The following is a 10,726-nucleotide window of genomic DNA, read 5'->3' on the forward strand; positions in this document are numbered from 1 at the left end:
TATTTTTAATATAATTTTAATTATATTTGTTAAAATTTAATGTAAATTTAATTTCATATAAATATATTGAAGTTCAAGAAGAGCATTAAATTTTTCAAGAATATTTTTCCCCTATCAGTAAGTCTTTAATGGTTTAATATGTGTTCGACTTCCTATTGGATCACCAACCATCACAAACTATTACGTGACTAAGGTGTCTATAAGCTGCAAGATAAATATATAGAAATAATTGCTGATTGCTTTTTTCACTACCTTAAATTTCAATATATGATAGTTTACGAAATGTTGAGCTGTAATATTGAAAATCTATTCATTAAACCGACCAACAATAAATAGACGCGCCAGATATTCGTTTGTGTAATCAATGTAAGAATTGCTTACATGAGTTGACACCAGATGGCGTGTTTGATTTTCGTTATAATCAATGCAAAAAGTTTACAACTTTGAATATTAATATCTCGAGAAGTAAGGTATATTGGTATATAACGTAGTGGAAAAAATTGCTCAAAATAGTTAACATTACTGAAAACCTTTGCCACATTGGTGTGGCCATGTAATTCGAATCGTGACTAAATATCGCATATATATCCTTAAATTAGCAAAAAGTAATTTTAATAACTGGAAAGATACCAAAAATTCTGCAACATCACTAAGAAATCATATTGATGGCATGATAATTGTCACAATTATTCCTACCTCAATATATAATTCGAAATAATGGTTACAATGTATTAGTAATTGCTTTTTAAGTGTTTCCAGATATATTCCTATTTTTCCAACACATTTTGAGTACTATTCTTCTTCTTGATACAATTGCACTATTAAAACTTTAAAGTCGCTTAAGTACTAACACTATTTATCTAATACCTTATATAGTTTATTCTATATAAAGAAATCGTTTTCAACCAACTTTATGTCATATATGCAAAATATATATTTTTTAAGTTACTGTCACTAAACTTAGTAGAAATACATAATTATGATTATGTGTAAAAATTTTAAAATTTGAAAAAAATTAAAAACTATATTTGTTAGTTGCATTCAAAATTTTACGCTATTAATAAAATTTAAAATTAAAGTTTTACTGCTTTATTAACAACTTTATTTTGCTTTTATTATATAGTATACTTAATAATTACTATGCATATTTTTATATACTAACATATTCATCAAAATTAATTGTATCGAATATATATCGATATTTTCTAGCAAAAAAAAAAAATAAAATAAAAAATATATGTAATTGTAATTTTATTAAAATTACAAATAATAAAAATAAAATTATAAAAACTGACTTTGTTCTTTAAACTGTATTAAATTTAATTAAAATAATAATTGCAAAGTTTAGCTACAAAAAATTCTTTTTTGCTCTTTAATAAACTTAATAAATTTTTTAAAATCTTTATATTACAAAATTATATATAAAACATTTTTATTCTGAAAATTAGAATAATATTTAGCAAAATAATTTTTTTTAATATAATTTTTTTTTTATTATAATACATTTTTTTATAAATAATTTGTTGACTGATTTTGATTTAATAGTTCAACAAAATGTAATTAATTGAAAAATATACAATAGTTACTTTTTTTTGTTAACAATAATAGTTATTAAAAATTGCAATATTTTTTTAATTAGCAACTATATTAATTCAAAACGAAATTATTGATTAAAATTTTATTATAAGTAAATCCAACATGTTCAAAAAGAGTACTAAAAATATATTTAGTTATTTGTGTTAATTTATTTAGTTGCTTTTTTAAAATTTACAACGTAAAAAATTTAATTACAGAAACTTTGATTTCTTTTTCAAAAAAAAAAAAATTACTAAATGTTTATCATAATTATATTTTGCATTATTTTAGATTTAAGTTATACATTTTTTTAATTATAAGTTCATGTACATTTACTTTTCAATTATGAGAAAAGCACATACATAAGTGGACACACTGCCTGCGCCCAGTAAAAATATAATTTTTCCCAAAACATTTCAGTTTTGAGTTGTAAATCATGAAAAATTATTTTTTTCTGTTACATTTAGAAATATTTTTTTAATTATATACATATACTATAGAAATGCTTATATTGATTTAATTTCATAAACATATATGCAACAATTTATAAGTTAGTTTAATATTTCTTAAGACTCTATAGCAGAATATTTTTGTATAAGTTAAGAGACTGAGCTTTTTATTTTCATACATTTTCTTTACTAAATTTTTAGTAAATTGTATTTAAAAATAATTTTAAATTAAGGCTTAGCATAATAATAATTATAATAATAATATTTGTTTATTTCATATTTAGTGAAAAAGTCAAGTACACTTAACAAATTTAAGTACTATATATATTGTGTAAAAGAAAAAATTATCAGTTTTTCATTGGTTTCATGTTATAATTAGTAAATAAAATTTCACATATTCTCTATAAACTATTGTAAAGTGCTTATATTCTAATTTTTAAACAAATCTGATTTTGAAAGCGTTTACAAAAAAATTAATGATTGAAATGTATTATTTTTAAATTTCAATTTAATTTAAATGTTAAAGAAAAATTGTATATTTAATTGATATATATATTGGAATTTAAAAAAAAAATAGTTTGGAGCAGTTGAAGTTTGATAAAACTAAATGTTTAAAGTTTTTAACGTTTTTCGTTATAAATTGTAATATCAATTTTTTTAAGGCAATATATCTATAATGCAAATATATATAAAAACTATTTAATAATGTTTGAACTAAAATAAAATGCATCAACTAAATTGCCCACACATGTATAAAGTTCAAATTTAAGCCATTAAATGTTATATAAACTTAAACATTATATAAATCATGTCAGAGACCATGACTTGGCATATATACACACCACTCAGATATAAAATTTATTTACATACACAGACCTAAATGGATACTTGGGACAGCCGATATAACCTAACTTAACGCTACATTATTGTATGGAAAATTTCAACCATTCTCTTGAAAGCTACTTGAATTCATGTTTACTTTTTTTTGAATTAAATTTTTTATTTGCTAACATAACTAAAGAATACCTAGTATGAGTATATTCTTTATTCATCGTCTTGCGATTAAATTATTAAGTTAATTTCTTTAACTGTTGAGTTATTAACAGAAGAGTGTCTAATATTAGGGAAAAATATAGTATCAATAATAATATCAAAATATGTAATACCCTTACTAGTTTTTATTATAAATTATTAAATATATATATAATTACACATTTTACATAGTGGCTTGTTCAAATGTGACTTTATTAATATATATCTTCTATTTTAAAACTTTCTTATGTTGAGTATCAGAAAGCTTATACTATTTTAACTATAAATTTTACCAGTATCAATATAGATTTTTAAATCTTCTTAACTCAAGAAACGGAAAACTACCATTATAGCTACAAGTCTTCCATTTAATAGACTTCTTAACTTGAGTGGCAAGACGTTATATTATAATTCCTAACTTAATTGCCATCAACATGAATCTTCTATATTAAAATCTTTTAAAATCTATGTCATTATAATTCGAACGATATCAACCCATATGCTCTATTTTAAAATCTTAAATATATATTTTCTATTTTTAGTTTTTCATAAGTTCGGATATTGAAATATTATAGCTTGGACGATACCATATCATTCTTTAATTTTAAAATCGTTCTTATTTCATAGTAGAAATGTGTGATACTTGAAATATGTCAATATATAGGTATCAATATCTAAATATCTGTATCTCTTTAAAATATTATTTAAATGTTGAAAACTTTTACCATTAAAATCTTCTTAAATTGGGTAATTCTTTAATATATAAATACGCATCTTGTATGTATATATATTTTTTTTGTATATTTATAAGTATATATATATATATTCTTAAATGCAAACTTTGATAGTATCAGTATATATCCCTTTTCTTTAAATGCTTAAGTTGGGTAACCGAAAGTGAAATAAAAATTGGCAAACCATTGTAGTTTCAAGTCTTACCGATATCAATATATACCTTCTGCTTCTATTTCATATATGTTGTTGTTGTTGTCGCCTATGGGAGATGTTGAACAGCCTCATATGTATTATGGATTTTATGGCTGATGGCTTATGCTCCAACAACTGCAAAAAAAAATTTTAAAAATAATTTTAATTTTTTTTTCCAAGACAATACATTACAAAGTACAATTTTTCTTCATTTATGTTCAAAAATCGTTTAGCATTTTATATAAATCAATACATTTTTAAAAGAAACTTAATTAGAAATATTTTGGTTCTAAATAAAAACGCTTTCAAAATAAATGTGTCACCTTAACTTTCATCACATTAGTCATATTAGTTGTAGTATATAAACACTTACATACATACACATAAATAAATGTACATGTAAATAGCACATATAAACACAAAAACAAAATCTTTATATATAATATACAAACAAAAACAAAAAAAATAAAACAAAAATAGTTTCTATATTATTTTAGTTTAAACTTAAGCTTATAGTCACAATGTTTTAAATATACAAAAATGCAATTGCAAACATATATGTATATATTTATATATATATATATATAATTTGCAACACATATTCCAACTGCTTCCCTCCCCATATACTAAGCAACATACATTGTGCACTATAATGCAATGCTTATATATACATATAGACATACATACATACATACCGTAGTTTTTAAAAATCAACTGTTTTTTTTATTAATTTTAATAATAAATAAATTTTTGTATCAAACTTTCACAACGATCTCAATAGCTCTGTTTGCAGAAATTGAAAGCATAACAAGTATTCATAGATTTTGGCTTAAATCCGGTACTAAATTCAGCTTTATATTATTACATTATTATAATTATATATATAACTTAATTTTTTATGTATATGAATAGTTATTGTTTTTGTAACGAATTTTCTCGCAGAGCTTTCAATCGTTTTTAAATGAATTTGAATTTTTTTTTAATATAAAAAAATTTCAAATTTTGCACACTACAATTTTTTAGTTTAGTTAATCAGTTAAAGCTTACAACAACAACAAAAAAATAGTATACATATATAAAATTCGAATAAACAAAATTTATATATAAATAAATCAAATTTTTTTTTGTGTTTATTATATATGCAAAATTATAGCTTAAAATAAATGCTTAAAATGTAAATGTTACTGCAAAATATTGCATTTTTTTCAAATAAAACTTAAATTTCTTGTATATAATTAAAACAATATAAAACAATGAATATTATTAATACTAAAATAAATGGAGGTAACAAACTTAAGTCATATAAATATATACATATAAATATATATATATTTATATTAACATATAAACAGTAAAAAACAAACTACACAAATATTTAATTTAAACAAAAACTCATACTTATTTGCGTAAATATACATAAACATATACATACATATTAATGACCACGAAGCATAAACATATATTAGTTTATTATTTACATTTGACTATATCATAATGTAATCAAAACAATAATTATATACGATTATGTTTATTGTTAAGTAAATTTAAGTTAAAAATTTGTTTTTTATTTAAGATAAAAATTTATCAAATTTTTACTGTAGATAAGTTAATTGATTTAAAAATATTAATTTTAATTATATTTAATTTTTAGTGTTTAATTTTTTTATTTGAATAATAAGCAAAAAAACTTATGGCTGGAAAAAAAAATAAAAATTTAAACAAAAAAAATCTTGTTTTTTATTTAAAATTTTTACTTTAGTTTAAAAAAAAATGAACTTTCTAATTCAGGATTATTGGTGTTTTTTTTTTGTTTTCCAATTGGCATAAATCACTTCGTTTATTAAAAAACAAACGACGTGCAATCAATCATTATATAGAATTGTATATAGTAATAAAAATATTAGGTGCATTATAACAGCTATTATATAGTATGTGGTATACATGATAAATTTTTATCATAAATAATAAATTAAACATTGAATCTGGTATACTACTTTTCAAATGAATAGTATATTTAATGTATAATTTTAAAAATTTAGTAGTTTAAATATATTATTGAAATTAATATGCTTAGTATAATTGGAAAAATAATATACAATATTAAATCACTTGTAAATTTAAGCTGTAAATTTTCTTGAAGCACTCAAAAGCTCGTCAAATACATCCAGCAATTGCATTTAATACACTTTAAGATTACAAAAATTGGAAATGTTTTTAATTTATAAATTAGTTTAAAAAATTTTCTAGTTTTTTCTAAAATATGATAATTAAATAATAATTTCATAGTATTTATATTATTTAAATAAAAATAAAATTTGCTATTTTCATCTTTAATATGATATTTAAACTATAAATAATAATAATAATTTATTGATATAAATAAAAATTTTGAGTATGCATACATTAAACATATATACTTAAACATTTTGTAATATTTTTCAGTAATATATACTACTGGATTCAGAGCCTTTAAAATGAATTGCTAAATACGCAGACTGAACCACTTAATCAAGTGCCCTATTTACATTAGTGGCACCTTGACGGTTAAAAATGGTTTAAATCGCGTTTATACTATCGTGAAACTTAAGCCTTGAAATTTGTTTTCTTTTTTTTGTGTAATCGTAAAAAATGTTTTTGTGTAGTAGTATATAGATACATAGCGATTGTTAGCAAAAAAATATACTACATGTATGTATTTCTTTAAGTTGAGAAACTGCAGCTTTTTTTGTTGCACGAAATTGTAGAGCTGAAATTATATCCTTCATTCCCTCTCTTCTTTTAGAAACCGACTGCAACCACTAAGATGTCCCTAATGTGAATAGTTCTCAAGAATCTTGATGCTTTAATTAAATTATAGCAATCACAAACAAAATCAAAAATAGAGATATCAAAGTAACACGCATACCAAAGCCTAAAAAAAATCACAAATTGTACTGGAGTAACAAATATTAAAACTATTTATGCTATTTCTAAGCCCAATCTGATATTATTATGAAATTAACAGGTCTACGCATGGTCTGACTTAACCAGTTCTTAGATCTACCTACCTACCTACTTTTAAACCAAATTATTATATGGTAACTATTTCAAAAGTAAGTCAATCATCGATACCAAAAGCATCAGTTAAATATGAACGATAACGATAAGGACTTATTCTTTTATCTAACTTTGAAAAATCTATGGCTAGAGAAATAGGTACTTTAAAGTACCATATTTTCATCACTTACCAACTATGTTGTAAAAGCTTTTTAATATAATTGTTTCAAATTTTAATACAAATGATATCATAATGATATTACAAAATTTTGATTTTAAAATCAAATGACATTAGGTGTGTTTATAATTTTTCACAATAGTAATCGGTTTTTGCTAATCAGCTGATTATACCAGCTGATAACCATATATCATACATTAAGACTGAAAAGTTTTCGGAAATTCTCATTTAAAATTCGCGCGCTGTATATTTTTCGATATTTTAAGTTTATGTAGTTTGGCAGCACTGTCCTTAATTACTATGCCAAAAATGAGCTCGATCTGTCAGACAGTTCGTTTACGGCAGCTGTTGAAACCAGTTCACCTCAGTAGTGCGTTGCGAAATGTCTTCGACGGTCGTACGACCGTCCTGGAAGGCTTTGTACCACTCATAAACTTGAGTTTTCGATAAAACTGATTCCCCATAAGCCTTTTGTAGCATTCGCAACGATTCTGCACACGAAATTTCGTTCGAAACACAAAATTTGATGCAAACTCTTTGTTCAATATTTTTTTCCATTGTTTTTTTCGCAACGCCCTACTGAGGTGAACTGGTTTCAACAGCTGCCGTAAACGAACTGTCTGACAGATCGCGCTCATTTTTGGCATAGTAATTAAGGACAGTGCTGCCAAACTACATAAACTTAAAATATCGAAAAATATACAGCGCGCGAATTTTAAATGAGAATTTCCGAAAACTTTTCGGTCTTAATGTATAATGTATATCTTACAGTATAGTAAATATATGTTACTAAGGGGCATATAGACGACTATTTCTTCATCTCTTTTAAAAATGTGTCCGAAGAATAATTTTACCATAAAATGAAAACGGTCTCTTAATAGAATTGAGTGATAATATAGATATGGCTTTATGAATGTTCAGATAGTCCTGTACAGCAATTTAAGTTCCCGATTTTATTTTATTTGATTATTTCATTGAAATAGCTTTTTTTGTAGTTTCTATAAGAAAGGAACCAAAAATGTTATTTTTTTGGTTCTTGGGTCCTCGGTTTTTCATTATTTTCGGAACATTAAAATATGATTTAATTGATCTGAATTATAAAAATTATGCCCAGTTTATTTTTAAGGAACACGCTATTACGAATAAGAGTAACTTACCATGAACACACATCGTTCCAATTACTAAAATTTTTTAAATAAAATATTATTATAAATTCATAACAGTTAAAGTTATTAATTTATTTTAACAGAGAATGCTTATATGCTTTGTTTTAAATTTATTTTTAAAACAATGTAGTTTTGTCAGACAATTTCAATACAAGCAAAATCAAATTTGAAATTTTTAAAATTTTTTTTATAACAAGTATATATAAAGTAATAGTTTCCTTAGTTTTGCAATACATTATATATATTAAGTTTTACTAAACTATTGGTTTTTTTCTTCTCTGATTATTATTTATTCTTATTAAGTATAAAATAGAATAACAAATATTATTATTTATTTATAAATAAAAACTAAAGAGTATTTACAAATAAATAAAGTAAAATAATAATAAATATATACATAAATTATAAGAAAATAAATAAAAAGAATAAACACGTTAAAATAAAATAACTTCAAAAATAATAATAATTTTCAATAATTTTAATAAATATTAACAAATAGAAAGTAAAATACTCAACACAAAAATATGTATTTATAATATTGATATTAAAACAATATTATATTATATTAAAAATTATTTGAATTTAAAATTTTAAATTAATTTATTAACGTAATCTATTTCATGAGAACTTAAATTAATTTATTTCATGCAGTTATAGAGAATTTTATTTTTAATATTTGTTAATAAATTTAAATATTCAATTTGGTTTTGCATATATATACAAAACTTAAATTTAAAATTTTTAATAATAAAAATAATAGTAATAATTTCAATCTTTTATTTTTTATTTATTCTTAGAAAAATAATTAATAATTAAAATATAAATATTGGCAATTCCAACAATTTAATTTAATTTATATATATACAATTTAATTTTTAATATATATTTAATAAAAATAATTAAATATTGAAGCTTTAATTTTATTTATTTAAAGTGAGCTTATTTTAAATTATTATTATATTTATGCAACCCTACAACAAAAACAATATAATTAAATTACTGAGACTTCTAGCAATATGGTTTTATATATATATATGTCTATTATATAATAAATTTCATTTCTAAATTCTTTTTTAATGAAATAATGATTGATATCAAGAGTTAAATTTCGGTTGATTAATGATTGTCCACAAAATGAAAATTATATATATTTTAATTTATGTAGCTATAATAAATTTAATTTTTAATTTTTTTAAATCGTAATAATAATATTATTACATAAAATAATGCGTACATAAAACGCACATTAAAATAATTATAATAATATTAAAATATTTATTATAATATTTAAATAATCATTTATAACATTTTTAATTTTTGTTTGATATATATTATATGCCCTGTATATATACAGTACTCTATATTTCATATTCATATTTTAGCTATTATTTGCTTTATATTGATTATACAATTCTAAATCAAACTTAAAAATAAACTTTAAAATAAATAAATTATAATTTTAAAGTTTTTAAATATTACGTTCTTTTTTTCAGGTAATTCATAATAAATTTACAGTATTTTATTACAAATTATTTTAAGAAAACAAAAATTTTTAACTGCAAGGTTCATTATTTTAAATTTAGAAATTAACTCGAAATTAAATGCAATTCAATAATATTTTTATAATAAACTTCAAATTTTAAAAATACATTTTTAATAAATATTTTTTTTTTAATTACAAGATATTTGTATTTATTTTAAATTTTATTCTTTTTTAAAAAAAATTTTAGTAGTACATCTTTTTAAGGAAACAAAACATAAAAATTAAATGTAAATAAAAAATCAATTGTTTAAACAAATAATTAATTTAAACAAACAATGAAATATAAAATAAAAACACTTTTTTAATATATATACATTTGTTTTTAACTATTTTTTCAATAAATAATAAAGTCATTACCTTGTGATAAATAATCTTAATCATTTGAGTTATTCCAATAATTCTTTTAATTTTATTTAATAAAATATGTATTATTAAATGAGAAATATCAACTTGTATATTTTAATAATATAAATGCTTTAAGAAATTTTTTAAGATTTTTATTTTGTATTTTTTTTTATTTAATAATAAAATTCACATTTTCTTTGTAATTATGTGATTTTAAAAATTAAAAAATATTCTGCACTTGTAATTATTTTTTAATTTCTTTGGACTTATATTAATAATGTATATATGCACAATTTGTAAGAAAAAAAATGTACTATATATAATATTCTCAATGTATACATGCAATATGTGTAATAATTTACTTGATAATAGGTATATATGTAAATGATAATGAGTACATAAAATACTATTTAAATATTAACAAAGATATATAGTTTTAAATAACTCTTTGCTCTGTGTGTGTGTTTATAAATGT

The sequence above is a fragment of the Teleopsis dalmanni genome, chromosome 1, assembly GCF_002237135.1.
Source record: "Teleopsis dalmanni isolate 2A chromosome 1, ASM223713v2, whole genome shotgun sequence".
Classification (NCBI taxonomy): Eukaryota; Metazoa; Arthropoda; class Insecta; order Diptera; family Diopsidae; genus Teleopsis; species Teleopsis dalmanni.